This window comes from Monodelphis domestica, chromosome 8, assembly GCF_027887165.1.
Source record: "Monodelphis domestica isolate mMonDom1 chromosome 8, mMonDom1.pri, whole genome shotgun sequence".
In the NCBI taxonomy this organism is placed as follows: domain Eukaryota; kingdom Metazoa; phylum Chordata; class Mammalia; order Didelphimorphia; family Didelphidae; genus Monodelphis; species Monodelphis domestica.
In genome coordinates, this window is record NC_077234.1 from 254,183,131 (window position 1) to 254,196,466 (window position 13,336).

The following is a 13,336-nucleotide window of genomic DNA, read 5'->3' on the forward strand; positions in this document are numbered from 1 at the left end:
ATTGGAGAATGGCTTGATTTTTTGTATAATTGATTTAGTTCTTTATAAATTTGAGTAATTAAGCCTTTGTCAGAGGTCTTTATGAATATTGTTTCCCAATTTGTTGCTACCCTTCTGATTTTGGTTACATTGGTTTTGTTTGTATAAAAACTTTTTAATTTGATGTATTCCAGATTATTTATTTTGCATTTTGTAACTCTTTCTAATTCTTGCTTGGTTTTGAAGTCTTTCCCTTCCCAAAGGTCTGACATGTATATTATTCTGTGTTCACCTAATTTTCTTATAGTTTCCTTCTTTATGTTCAAGTTATTCACCCATTTTGAATTTATCTTGGTGTAGGGTGTGAGGTGTTGATCTAAACCTAATCTTTCCCATACTTTCCTCCAATTTTCCCAGCAGTTGGTGACTCTATTCTTAAATAATCCAGTTTAACCTTTTATAAAAAACACCTCACATTTCTACCAGTTACAATTTTCTTTTTTAATTTCCTTCTTTAAAATTTTTATTTCTTTCCCTAATTCCTCCACTAAGTCGCTATTCTCATCTTTTTTTTCATGACCCTCAAAGGCATAAATTGCTACTCTCCTCAATTCCTTGAGATCCATAGAGTCCCAATTTGGGCAGTTAGTCTTAAAATAGACTCTGACCAATTTACAATAGTTGTTTACATACTGCCTCCTTATTTTCCTGACATCCCTTTCTCTGGAGAGTTCTATGTCTATGTATCTACCTTCCAGCTCAATAAGGCTATCCATAAACTTGGAGAAATTTTCCTCAGATTTTTGCTTCAGACTCTCAGACTTCATCTGAGTACCAGGACTATCAGAACAAGCTCTCATTGTTGTAAGTAATGCCTCTCTAGACTGGCATAAGTTTAAGTAGTCTTGCTCATTGTTAACATTTCGTTTAGGGTCTTGCTGGGACCGATGAACTGCTCTCCTTCCTTTGGCCTGAAAGCAAGAGAGATGATTTTAATTTTCCTCTCTTTCTGTCAAAAAAGCTTGGAGCAAATTTTCTATGTTTATCCATAAAAGATCATGAGTCTGATAAATGCTTTCAAGCTGTTTAAATAATGATAACATCCTCATCGTCAAAGGAAGGAATATTTTGCTTGAATTTCTCTATATCTTGGGGGGATAAAGGGTTTATGGTGTCTGAGGGTGACTAAATCTCCCCCCTTTATTATAGTGGGTACATCCTATAATGGGGATAGGCCTTTAACTGAATTATTTGCAATTTTTGTCTCTTGGCTTGATGTTTGTTTTGCCATGGAGCAGGTAGGGGGAGGGAGATGAGTAGGTCAGTTAAGAGGGAAGCATTGGTCTTGGGACAGAGAGGCAGGGCAAAAGTAATGGGGGTGGGTTGGGGGTAGGGCTGGTGGTGGGGTTGTGGGCATGAGGAAGGGGCAGGGGAGGAAAAATAAGAGACAGGGAGAAAGGAGATCTGGCATGGACAGAAGTAGGAAGAGGAAGGGACTGGGAATGGGTGGGGATAAGGGGAGGGGGCAGTGGAGACAGAGGGAGAAATTGAGCAAGTGGGGGAAGAGAGTGGGTTCAGGCCATGGGCTTCCAAAACCTGAAGAAAAAGAGATAGGAGGTAATCAACTTGAGGCATGGTCTGGATAGGCTTAGATGGAGAGGAATCTTTCCTTGAATCTTGGAATTACTCAAGTGTTTCTCAATGTTTTCTATTTGAGTCTGTAGGTTAATCAAGGTAACCTGTTGATTTTTCTTAAGGAGAAATAGATGAAGTGTAAAATATCCTATGAGTAATAACCTGCCCAGAAACAGTGCTAAACAAAACCATTCTGAAACTGTGATCTGTTCAAACACAGTAAAGTTATCTGGAAACAAAAGCTGTTTCAAATGGAAAGGAAACTTTTCCCTCATTTTCTGAGCCATGATTGTAAACAGCTTATTTAGACAAACCCCTTAACCACTTTAAAAATGGAGGGTGACAGAAAGGCTTTAGCTAAAGGCTAAGATAGTGAGGGAAAACAGAAGCTTTCTCCTTTAAGTACAATGAAACTCACTTCCTTGAAGGTAAAAACTCCTCCGAGCTGCTTAGCTGACCTAGTCTAGGAGAGCAAAAGGGTTTTACTGGTGCAGAATATAGACTTAAGAGGCTATGAAAGAGACCCAGGGTTAGTTAAAATTGGCTTGGAAGCCAGATGGGGCTGAGGGAGTGGAGGTGGGCAGCATGGAAGGGGCCCAGAATCTCCTGCTCACTGTGTATCCATGATGAGCTGCTTGTCTAAAAAACTGGCTCCACTCCAAGCTAGAAGTTCAAGCCACTCATGCATGCTCGAGACCCTTGTGGGGGGAGGGATATAGCCAATCCAGCAAGCAAGGGGTCAGCTACTCACCTATACTCAGTCACCCCAAAGGGATTAGCTTCTCACCTTCCACTCAGGAGACTCCAGGAATCAGCAGTTGGAGGCATAAGGAAGGGAGCAGCAAGGAAGGCTGAAGCTGTGGGAGGGATGGGTGCATACTGCCCGAGCTCAATGCAGGAGGCAGCGGGAATCAACTTATCTGTTTTGCCCTGCAGACAGGTGGGGGGTCGAAATCTATAGGAAAGAAATGAGGCTTTTAAAAAAATTTTCTACTCCTTTTTTTACTCAAAGGCTTTCTTTAAAAAATTGAGAATTCTTTTTCCAACTTTGCTGGTTGCCAAAAAATGTAAGCTTTAAATTAATATCAATAACTCCAAATATTAATTTAATAAAGTTTATTAATAATCACTTGAAGTAGAAGAAATAATATAAAGAAATAAAGTTCAGAACCTAAATTTCTAACTAAAGTAAGACCACATGTGTAAATTCTCCCGCCTGGCTGAAAGCCAGCTTCAGCAGCCACATTCTGGGAAGGAGAGAGAGAGAGGCGGAGTCACACCAAAACTTTATCTTCCGTAAGTACAGATGCAGTGTTAGCACTCAGTATGAGCACACAAATGGGATGCTGGGTAAGAGAGTCCTGGGGAGCAAATTCTATTCACATAATAGGGGAAGAATCAATTGACTGTGCTTAAATTCATGCCACCTTGAGCAATGGTGGAGACTTTCTATCTTCTATAAAATATAGACCGTTTGGGTCTCCAAAAGTATTTTACTCTACATGGCATTTATAGAATGGCTTTAGAAGTTCTACACGAATTTCATTTTTCAAGAGATTTTGGGACACTGTGGGCTATTGAAAGGGACAATACAACAGGGATTTAGCAGTTTCTGTCCTGAAGACATTTTTAGAAATCATTCAAACACTAGTTAACTACTTTGTACTGATGAAAAGGCAAAGAAATCAGAGAAGCACTGAATAATAATATGTGCACTCCTAAAAAACAATCTCCTCTTGGGAATAAAATGAAACTTCAAGCTAAAGTTTTCCTTCAAGGTATTAATTAAATCTTTACTAAGATAGTTGTGAAAAACTATTATTATAGCATTTTTCCTGTCCAGATGTATCCATTATCAAAGGATAAGAGGTTAAGTATGATAGTATCCATTTTGTCAAAGTCTCTTGATACAATTGAAGCCATTTAGGAAATCTCAGTGAATGAAGTCAAGGGAAAATGATGCTTTTTGGGTAACCCTGTGTTCAAGTTGCACAGTGAATTGAGTTTTACATTTGAAGTGAAGAAAAGAATTTAAATAGGGCCTGAGACACTTACTAACTGTGTGACCTTGGTCAAGTTATCTAACCTCTGTATGCTTCAATTTCTTCATATTTAAGATAGCAAAAAATAGTACATTCTTTTCAGGGCTGTAAGATTCAAGTGAGATATTGTCAAGTTCTTAACACAGTGTATGAAACATAGTAGGTACTATATAAATACTTATTCCGTTCCTCTCCTCATATTTTCAATTGTTTTCACCTTTTCCTTCCAACCATAATTAAAACTTGAAACATAAACAAAATAAGTGAATTTCATAGTAATATTATGTGTTGAAAGTAAAGAATTCATTACTTAAGTTCATTTTTATAAGAATGTACCTTTTGTACAGATGTAAGTAAATGAATATCTCTTCCTTCAAATTAAGACTTTATATGTTCAGTAGTTTCATGACTTTTAAGCTCCCCTTTCTAATCATGAAAAAAGAATTGTTGAGTGTTGAGCTCATTCCCAGTATGGTTGTCAGGACATTTACTGCTGAATCCCTGCTGGATTTTTCTATTCCAAAACAAATTCCAAAAAATATTCCAAATCATATAATAGTATATCTCTAATATGTAAAGGTCTAATGTGCAATGAAGAAGGTGATCCAGGAGAGGAAAATCTCTTCTAACATTTGTTGTATCTTATTAAGAATCAACAGAGGGTTAGATGGTAGACTAGGGTTTGAAGTTCCTTCATCCTCCTAACACCACTCACAAACAATAAAAAATAACTCCACAGAGTCAGTTCTAAAAGTAGCAAAAACCAAAGAGCCAGGTATGAAATGGAGCAGCCAAATACAGCTAGGGAGGAAGGATTCTTCCATTCCCTCAGTCCCACCAAATGACAAAGATACCCCTCAACAGATAATGCCCAGTCAACAAGCTGTGGGTTCTGTAGGACCAGGGCAAACAGCAAGGAATAAAAAAAAGCATATCTTGGAGGAAGGGTCAACAGCCTCACCTCATCTGCTGAGCCCCAGAGCTTATATCTCTAGGAATACCATTAGAATCAGCTGGCTGAGCATCCTGTGAGCAGTCATGTTGGAATATCTGGCTTCTGCCGAAGAGGTATATGGTGTAAGGGTTAACAGTAGGAGTTTGGCAAAAGTGAGGAGAGCAGTTGACTAAAAACACTTAGTTTAATTATGAAAGAAGTACAGATAGAAAATAGAAAAGAGGAAAGAGAGATTATTTTCCTTATACACTATAAATATACCTAAAATTCCCAATACTATCTAAAATGTCTAATAAACTATAACTGTCTTCTGAGAATAGTTTCTTCTTGTCTGACAAACACCAGGCCTACTCTAACCTACTCCATCTATGGATTATTCACTAAGTACCTAACTCCCTAAATAATTAGACAGCCTGGTGGCTGGCTAGCCCTTGCCTCAGAGATAGACCTCCTGCTCTCTTGAGATCCAGAGGCAAAAGCTCCTAACTGTCAGCACTCATCGCTTTTCTCTGTCTTGGTCTCCCATGTAACAGAATCTTCACTTCTGGTACAATGACTCCTAGCAGTTCTGATCTACTTAGAAATCTTGACTCTTAAGGGGACAGAGAGAGAGATTAAGAAAACACGTTTAACAGTGGGATATCTGACTGCATTGGCAAAATTGTCCTGGTGCATTTTCTGGGTCACCTTAGATAAGTCATAAATTCGGGTTGAGCAGGGGACCAAGGATTACAACTGACACAGGATTAGAAAAAATTGAAGAACTATGTAGGGTTCAATAAATAACAAACCCAAAAAGAATGATAAAGCCTGAGACATCATCCCTTAAGACTCTAGAAACTCTGGCACTCCAGCATGAAGCTAACAATTAAGTGTATTAGATAGGTGACTCATTTCTTAAAACTAAAAAAAAAAAGCAAAGGATAAGAAACCCAAATATCAATAGCTATTATGGAGACAAGAGAAGACGTAGGTTCAGACTCAGAAGAGATAGATGCAAAACTACCTATTTTTAAAACAAAAGAAAAGCAATGAATGATTACATACTCAAAAAGAGCTTTTGAAAGAAATTAAAAGAACAAAAAACCAATGAGATAGGTTTAGGAATGATGAAGAGGAATAAAACAATGCAAGAGCATCAATGTAATTATTTTTTTCTTAGATATCCCATCTTTTTAATTAAAGACTTTGTCAATACAAAAAGAAAGGAAAAGTTGGAGGGTATGAGTGAACTAGTATCACAAGGGCCCTGGAGTCTATCCTAAAGGTCAAGAGAGGATAGGGGGATAATAATACCAGATCTTAAACTGTACTATAAAGCAGTGGTCATCAAAACAATATGGTACTGAGTTAGAGACAGAAAGGAGGATCAGTGGAATAGATTTGGGGTAAATGACCTCAGCAAGAAAGTGTACAATAAACTCAATGATCCTAGCTTTGGGAACAGAAATCCACCATTTGAAAAAAACAGCTGGGAAAATTAGAAAACAGGATGGAAGAGATTAGGTTTAAATCAACATCTCACACCCTACACCAAGATCAATTCAAAATGGGTGAATGACTTAAATATAAATAAATAAACTATAAGTAAATTAGGGGAACATAAAATAGTATACCTGTCAGATCTTTGGGAAATGAAAGATTTTAAGACCAAACAAGTGATAGAGAATATTAAAGGTGTAAAATGAATAATTTGTATTACATTAAATTAAAAAGGGTTTGTGCAAAAAAACCAATGCAACCTAAAAAACAAGGGAAGCAACAAATTGGGGAAAAATCTTTAAAACACAAACCTTTGGCTAAGGTCTAATTACACAAATTTAGGAGAAGCTAAATCAATTGTATAAAAAAATCAAGCCATTCCCCATTTGATAGATGAACAAGGGAAATGAATAGGCAATTTTTAGATGAAATCAGAATAATCAATAAGCATATGAAAAAATGTTCTAAATAAGTTATAATTAGAGAAATGCAAATCAATATAAGTCTGAGGTACCACCTGGCACCTAATAGATTGGCTAATATGACAGTAAAGGAAAGTAATAAATGTTGTAGGGCATATGGCAAAATTGGGTCAATAATGCATAGCTGGTAGAGTTGTGAATTGATCCAAAAATTCTGGAAAGCTATAAATATTTTTGTACAAGCTTTTTTTCCCTATTATTTCTTTGGGGTATAAACCCAGCAGTGGAATGGCTTGATAAAGGGAATCTTTTAAAGCCCTTTGGGCATATTTCCAAATTGCCTTCCTAAATGGTTTTAAAATTGACTTAGCTCTTTATATATTTGAGTTATTAGAACTTTGTCAGAGTTTTTTTATAAAGATTTTCCCCAATTTGTTGCTTCCCTTCTAATTTTGGTTCCATTGGTTTTGTTTGTACAAAATCTTTTTAATTTAATGTAATCAAAATTATTTATTTTATATTTTGTAATTTTTTTTTCCGAATCTTGCTTGGTCTTAAAATATTTCCTTTCTGAGAGGTAGTCAAGTTGGTTGCTTAAATGCAGAAAAATTCCAGGTCTCAGGAAACCCTTCAAAAACAATAAAATCACAGTGCTTCGAGGAGACAGAAAACCAAATTTAACAAGAGGACAAAGCTAGGAAGCCCTCCTGATGGATTCAACTTAAAAGGTACACCCCCTCCAAAAGCCTTAATTCTTGAACACTCAGGCTCAAGGGAAAGAAAGAAGGATGGTCCCAGGACCCCTCCCCCACCTACAGTGCTGAGTCTTCAGCAGTGGCTAGAATGTCTGGGGAGACAAGGGTGCTAGTCTGGAGGGAATGACTTGCTGGCACAGTTGTATCAGGCTCAGGGCATTGAACATAGTCAGTGGGGAGCCAGTTAGAGGAAAAGCAAAGAGAGGGCAGCCTAGTCCCAATCAAGACATTCCATCATTCCTCCCCCACTTCTCAAGGTTTTGGCCTCAGAGCACATCCAGCTCTTCAGATCAACTCTCATCTATTGGGCAGTTACGAAGTATTCAGAGGGCAGGGAAGCTTCAATATCCCTCTGACAGAGACTGCTTGGAGGGCCTCTCTGACTAAGCTCCAAAGGTGAAGGCTGCAACCACTACAGGTTACAATCTCAATAACGGGGTGTGAAGCCCAGCTCCTTTTCAGCTTCCACTGCCAGCTAAGGAAGATCTGACCTCAGGATTCATCAATACCATCAGCATAACCTAGTCAATAAACAGAGGAGAAAAGAAACCCCTTTAGAAAAAAAGCCCAAACCCACAGATCCAGCAAAAAATTCAGAGGAGCAAGATTACAGATAATTACCGAGGGGGTGGGGGTGGGGGAAGGAAAAATTATGAGTAAACAACAGAAAAATAAAAAAAGAAGTTACAATCAACAGTTTCTATTCAGTTAATGAACAAAGAACAAATGGAACAGAGAAGGATCAAGGAACACCAAGCAAAAACTCAGAAATTCCAGTGAATTGGACAGAAGGTTTGGAAGAATTCAAAATACAATTTACAAAACTCTTAAGAGAAGCAAGTGTCTTGTAAACCAAAATTAATCAGCTTGAAAATGAGGCAAAGAAAATGAAAGATCACCTAAAAAGCAAATAAGACCAGAAGGAGAAAGATGACCAAAAAACAGGGATGAAATTCAGTCTTTAAAAATTAGAAACCAGCAATTAGAAACACATGACTTCACAAGGCAACAAAAATCTGCAATAAACAAACAAACAAACAAACAAACAAATAAACAAATAAATAAATAAATAGAATGAAAAAATTGAGGAAAATATGAAACACCTCATTGGCAGAACACCAGACCTTGAAAATAGATCCAGGAGAGACAATTTAAGAATTATTAGACTACCAGAAGACTATGTCAGAAGGAAAAAACTGGACATCATTCTACAGGAAATTATCCAAGAAAACTGCCCCAACATTTTCAAACAAGAGGGAAAATTGGAGGTTGAAAGAATCCACAGATCACCTCCTATATTTCATTATTAATTGACAATGCCCAGGAATGTTATAGACAAATTCAAGAACTACCAGACCAAGGAAAAATATTTCAAGCCACTAAGTAGAAGTCATTCGGATACAGATTCCATGGAACCAGAGTTGGATAACACAGGATCTGACTGCATCTACAATGAAGGACCAGAAGACATAGAATATGATATTCTGGAAAGCAAGGGAACTGAGCCAAGAATCAACTACCTAGCAAAACTAATTATATTCTTTCAGGGAAAAGTATGGCCATTTAATAAAATAGAAGACTTCTAAGCATTCCTAAAGAAAAGCCCTGACTTAAGCAGAAAATTTGCTACACAAACACAGAAATCAAGAGAATCATCAAAATGCAATAAATATTGAGGGAAAAAAAAATTTAAGGGACCCAATAAGTTAAAATGATTTGTTTTCCTATAAGAAAAGATGATACTGGTAACTCTGAAAACTTTTTATTACCTGGGTAGCAAGAAGAATTATACTTAGAGGGAACAGTGACAAATGGTATTGGATGAAATTTCAAAATATATATAAATATGAATAAAACTAAAGGTAAAAAAGAGGTTAATATTAAGAGAAATGGGAAAAGAGACAATATGGAGTAATTTATATTTCATAAGGATGCACATAGTGGGAGCAGGGGAGAACACAAATACAGTGGAAGTTTAAAGAGATTGGAGACGGGAAATACTTAATTCTTAAAAGCATTGAAATTGACTCAAAGAGATGGAGTCAAGATGGCAGCGTAGAGGCAACAAAAGTACAGACCTCTAAAAACACTTCCTCACTGATTAAAAACCAAATGCTCCTAGCAGACTGAAAACCAATTATAACAAAAGGACAGAGCTAAGGAACCCTCCTACTGGACTCAACTTAAAAGGTACACTCCCAAAAAGCCTGAATTCTAGAATACTCGGGGTTTAAGGGGAAGGAAGAAGGAATCCCAGGACCCTTCACCCATCACAGTACTGAGCCTCCAGTAGTGGATGGGATCACTGGATGAGCAAGGGCACTAGCCTGGAGGGTGTACCTTGCGGATAAAGCTGTGCCAGGCTCAGGGCTCCAAAGCAGGCACCTGGGAGGCAGAAAGAGGAGAAACACAGAGGAGGGAGCCTAGTTGCAGCAGTGGAGACATTCCATATTGCCCTCCTTGCTGAGGTTTTGGCTGCAGGGCACATCCAGCTCAGCAAGTTCAACTCAACTGGGTTTAATCTCATCAAGCCTTCAGAGGGGAAGGGAAGCTCAAGCGCCAAAACCCCTCTCCTACAGACTGCTCTGATTGCCTTGCTAAACTCCAAGGGTGAAGGCTAACAGAAAAGCCAAAAACCACAGGTCCAGCACACAATGAGAGGAGAAAGGAAACTACAGGGAGTAAGAAGGGGTAAATATGAGCAAACAACAGAAAAAGAAAAAAGAAATTACAATTGACAGCTTCTATCCAGACAATGAACAAATAGCAAAAGTAATAGAGATAGATTATACATCCCTTATTACCATATTGCTTTGATGGTCACTGCTTTATAGAACAGTTTAAGATTGGGTACTGATAGGCCCCCATCCCTCACATTTTTTTTCCATTACTTCCCCTGATATTCCTGGTTTTTTGTTATTCCAGATGAACTTTGTTATAAATTTTTCTTAATTCTATAAAAAATTTTCCTGGTAGTTTGAGAGATATGGCACCAACTAAGTAAATTAACTTAGGTAGGATTGTCATTTTTATTATATCAGCTCATCCTACTCATGAGCAATTAATGTTTTTCCAATTGTTTAGATCTAATTTTATTTTTATGAAAAGTCTTTTGTACTTGTGTTCATAAAATTCCTGAATTTTCCTTGGCAAATGGATTCCCAAATATTTTGTTTTGTCTAGAGTGATTTTAAAAGTAGCTTCTCTTTCTATCTCTTGCTGCTAATTTTTGTTGTATATATATGCAAATTCTAATGATTTGTGTGGGTTTATTTTTGAATCCCGCAACATTAATAAAGTTGCTAATTATTTCCACTAGCTTTTTAGTTGATTTTCTAAGACACTTTAAATATATGATCATATCATCTTCAAATCATGATAGTTTAGTTTCTTCATTGCCTATTTTAGTCCCTTCAATTTCTTTTTTACTCTAATTGCTACCACTATTGTTTCTAGTACAATATTTAATAATAGAGATGATAATGGGCATCCTTGCCTCACTCTTGGTCTTATTGGGACGGCTTATGATTTATACCCATTTCAAGTGATACTTGTTGATGGTTTTAAATATATGCTGTTTATTATTTTGAGGAAATGCCCAGTTATTCCTATACTTTCTAGTGTTTACAAAAGCAATGGGTGTTGTTTTTTTGTCCAAGGCTTTTTGTATATCTACTTAGATAATCACATTGTTTCTGTTAGTTTTGTTGTTGATATGATCACTAATGTGTGTGGCTTTCCTAATATTAAACCATCCTTGTATTCCTGATATAAATCCTACCTGGTTATAGTGAATAATCCTTGTGATAACTTGCTATAGTATTTTTGCTTATATTTTATTTAAAATTTGTGCATCTATTTTCATTAAGGAGATTGGTCTGTACTTTTCTTCTTCTGTTTTTAGTCTTCCTATATTACAAATCAGTACCATATTTGTGTCATAAAAAAAAAATTCAGTAATGTCAAATAGTTTTTATAGTATTGGAATTAGTTGTTTTTTAAATGTCTTGTAGAATTCACTTGTGAATTCATTTGTCCCTGAGGATTTTTTCTTAGAGAGTTCCTTGATGGTTTTTTAAATTTCTTTTTTTTTTGGGGGGGGGGTTATTTAAATATTCTATTTAGTATTTTTGTTAATCCAGGCAATTTATATTTTGTAAATATTCAACTATTTCACTTAGATTGTCATATCTATTGCCATATAATTGGGCAAAATAGGAATTAATAATTGCCTTAATTTCCTCCTCATTAGAAGTGAGATCACCCTTTTCATGTTTGATATTGCTAATTCGATTCTCTTCTTTTTTCATTAGATTAATTAGTACTTTATTATATTTTATTTTTCAAAGTTTTACTTTCAATTTTAATAATTTCTCCTTTGATTTGGGAGATTTCCAATTTACTTTTTATCTGAGGATTTTTAATTTGTTCTCTTTCTAGCTTTTTAATATGTATTCCCAATTCACTGATCGCCCTCTCTCTATTTTGTTGATATAGGCACTCAGGGATATAAATTTATTTTTTTATTTAAATAAATTTCCCCCATGAGTACTGCTTTGCCTATATCCCACAAATTTGGATATGTTGTCTCCTCATTGTCATTCTCTTCAATGAAATTAGTAATTGTTTCTATGATTTATTCTTTGACCCACCAGTCTTGAAGAATTGGGTTTTTTAGTTTCTAATTAATTTTAAATATGCCTTATCATGAGCCCTTGTTAATTATGATTTCTATCACATTATGGTCTAAAAAATAGCTCTTACTCTTTCTACTTTTCTACATTTTTTTAAATGTTTTAATGCCCAGTATATGGACAATCTTTGTATATGTACAATGTGCTGCTGAAAAGAAGATATATTCCTTTTTATCCCTATTCAATTATCTCCAGATATCTATTAATTCTATTTTTTCTAACATTTCATTCACTTCCCTTATCTCTTTCTTATTTATTTTTTGTTTCAATTTATCTAGTTCTGATAGGGAAAGATTGAGCTCTCCCCACCAATATAATTTTGCTATCTATATCCTCTTCAAGCTCCTTTAGTTTTTCCTTTAAAAATCTGGATGCTACACCATTTGGTGCAAAAATATTGAGTTCCTAACCTCTTCCCCACCCCACCCTTATTTTATTCTCTATCACCTCTTTTCTTATTACCCTTCCACTTCTCTGGAGGGAAAGAGATAATTCTATGCCCCAATGTATCTAACTATTCTTCCTTCTCTGAACCAATTCCAATGAGATTAAGATTTAAATATTACCTGTTGTCTACCTATTCCTCCCTTCTATTATATTTTTCTCCTTCCTTCTCTCCCACCCCTCCTCACACAACCTTTATATGTAATATATATTTACCCTCTATTTACCCTCATTTACCTTTTTCTCATTTCTATTAGTATTATCCTCTTTTCACTCCATTTTAAATATTTTTGACATACCATCCTAAAGAGCTTACCACAGCACCATCTATATATATTACTTCTACCTACTATGATAATGATAGCAATTTTTAAGAGTTACAAATATCATCTTTCCTTATAGGAGTATATGCCATTAGAATTTATGGAAGTTGTTAATTTTTTTTTCTCTTTCTTATTTAACTTTGTATGCTTCTCTTCAATTCTGTATTTGGACATAAAATTTTCTGTTTATGTTTTTTTTCAGGAATGATTGAAAATCTTCTATTTTATTAAATGATGATACTTTCCCCTGAAAGAGTATCACCATTTTTGCTGGGTATTTGATTATTGGTTGTAGGCCCAGTTCCCTTGCCTTCCAAAAGATCATATTCTGAATTGTTTCCTTCTAGCAACTTGTAGTTTCTTTTCCTTGGCCTGGGAGTTCTTGAGCTGGGCTATATCATTGCTGTTGTCATTTGGGGATTTAAAGCAAGAGCTGATCTGTGGATTCTTTTGTCAACATGGAATTTAGGAATCCCAAACTTGTGGCCTAATGGGATCTGATGAACCCCAATTTTAGATTTAGCTTGTAGATTGGAGACCCCAAAAGCTTGTCCTTGTTCCCTGTTCCCATGAGAATCTACCCTGAAGGGATATGATAATCCTGG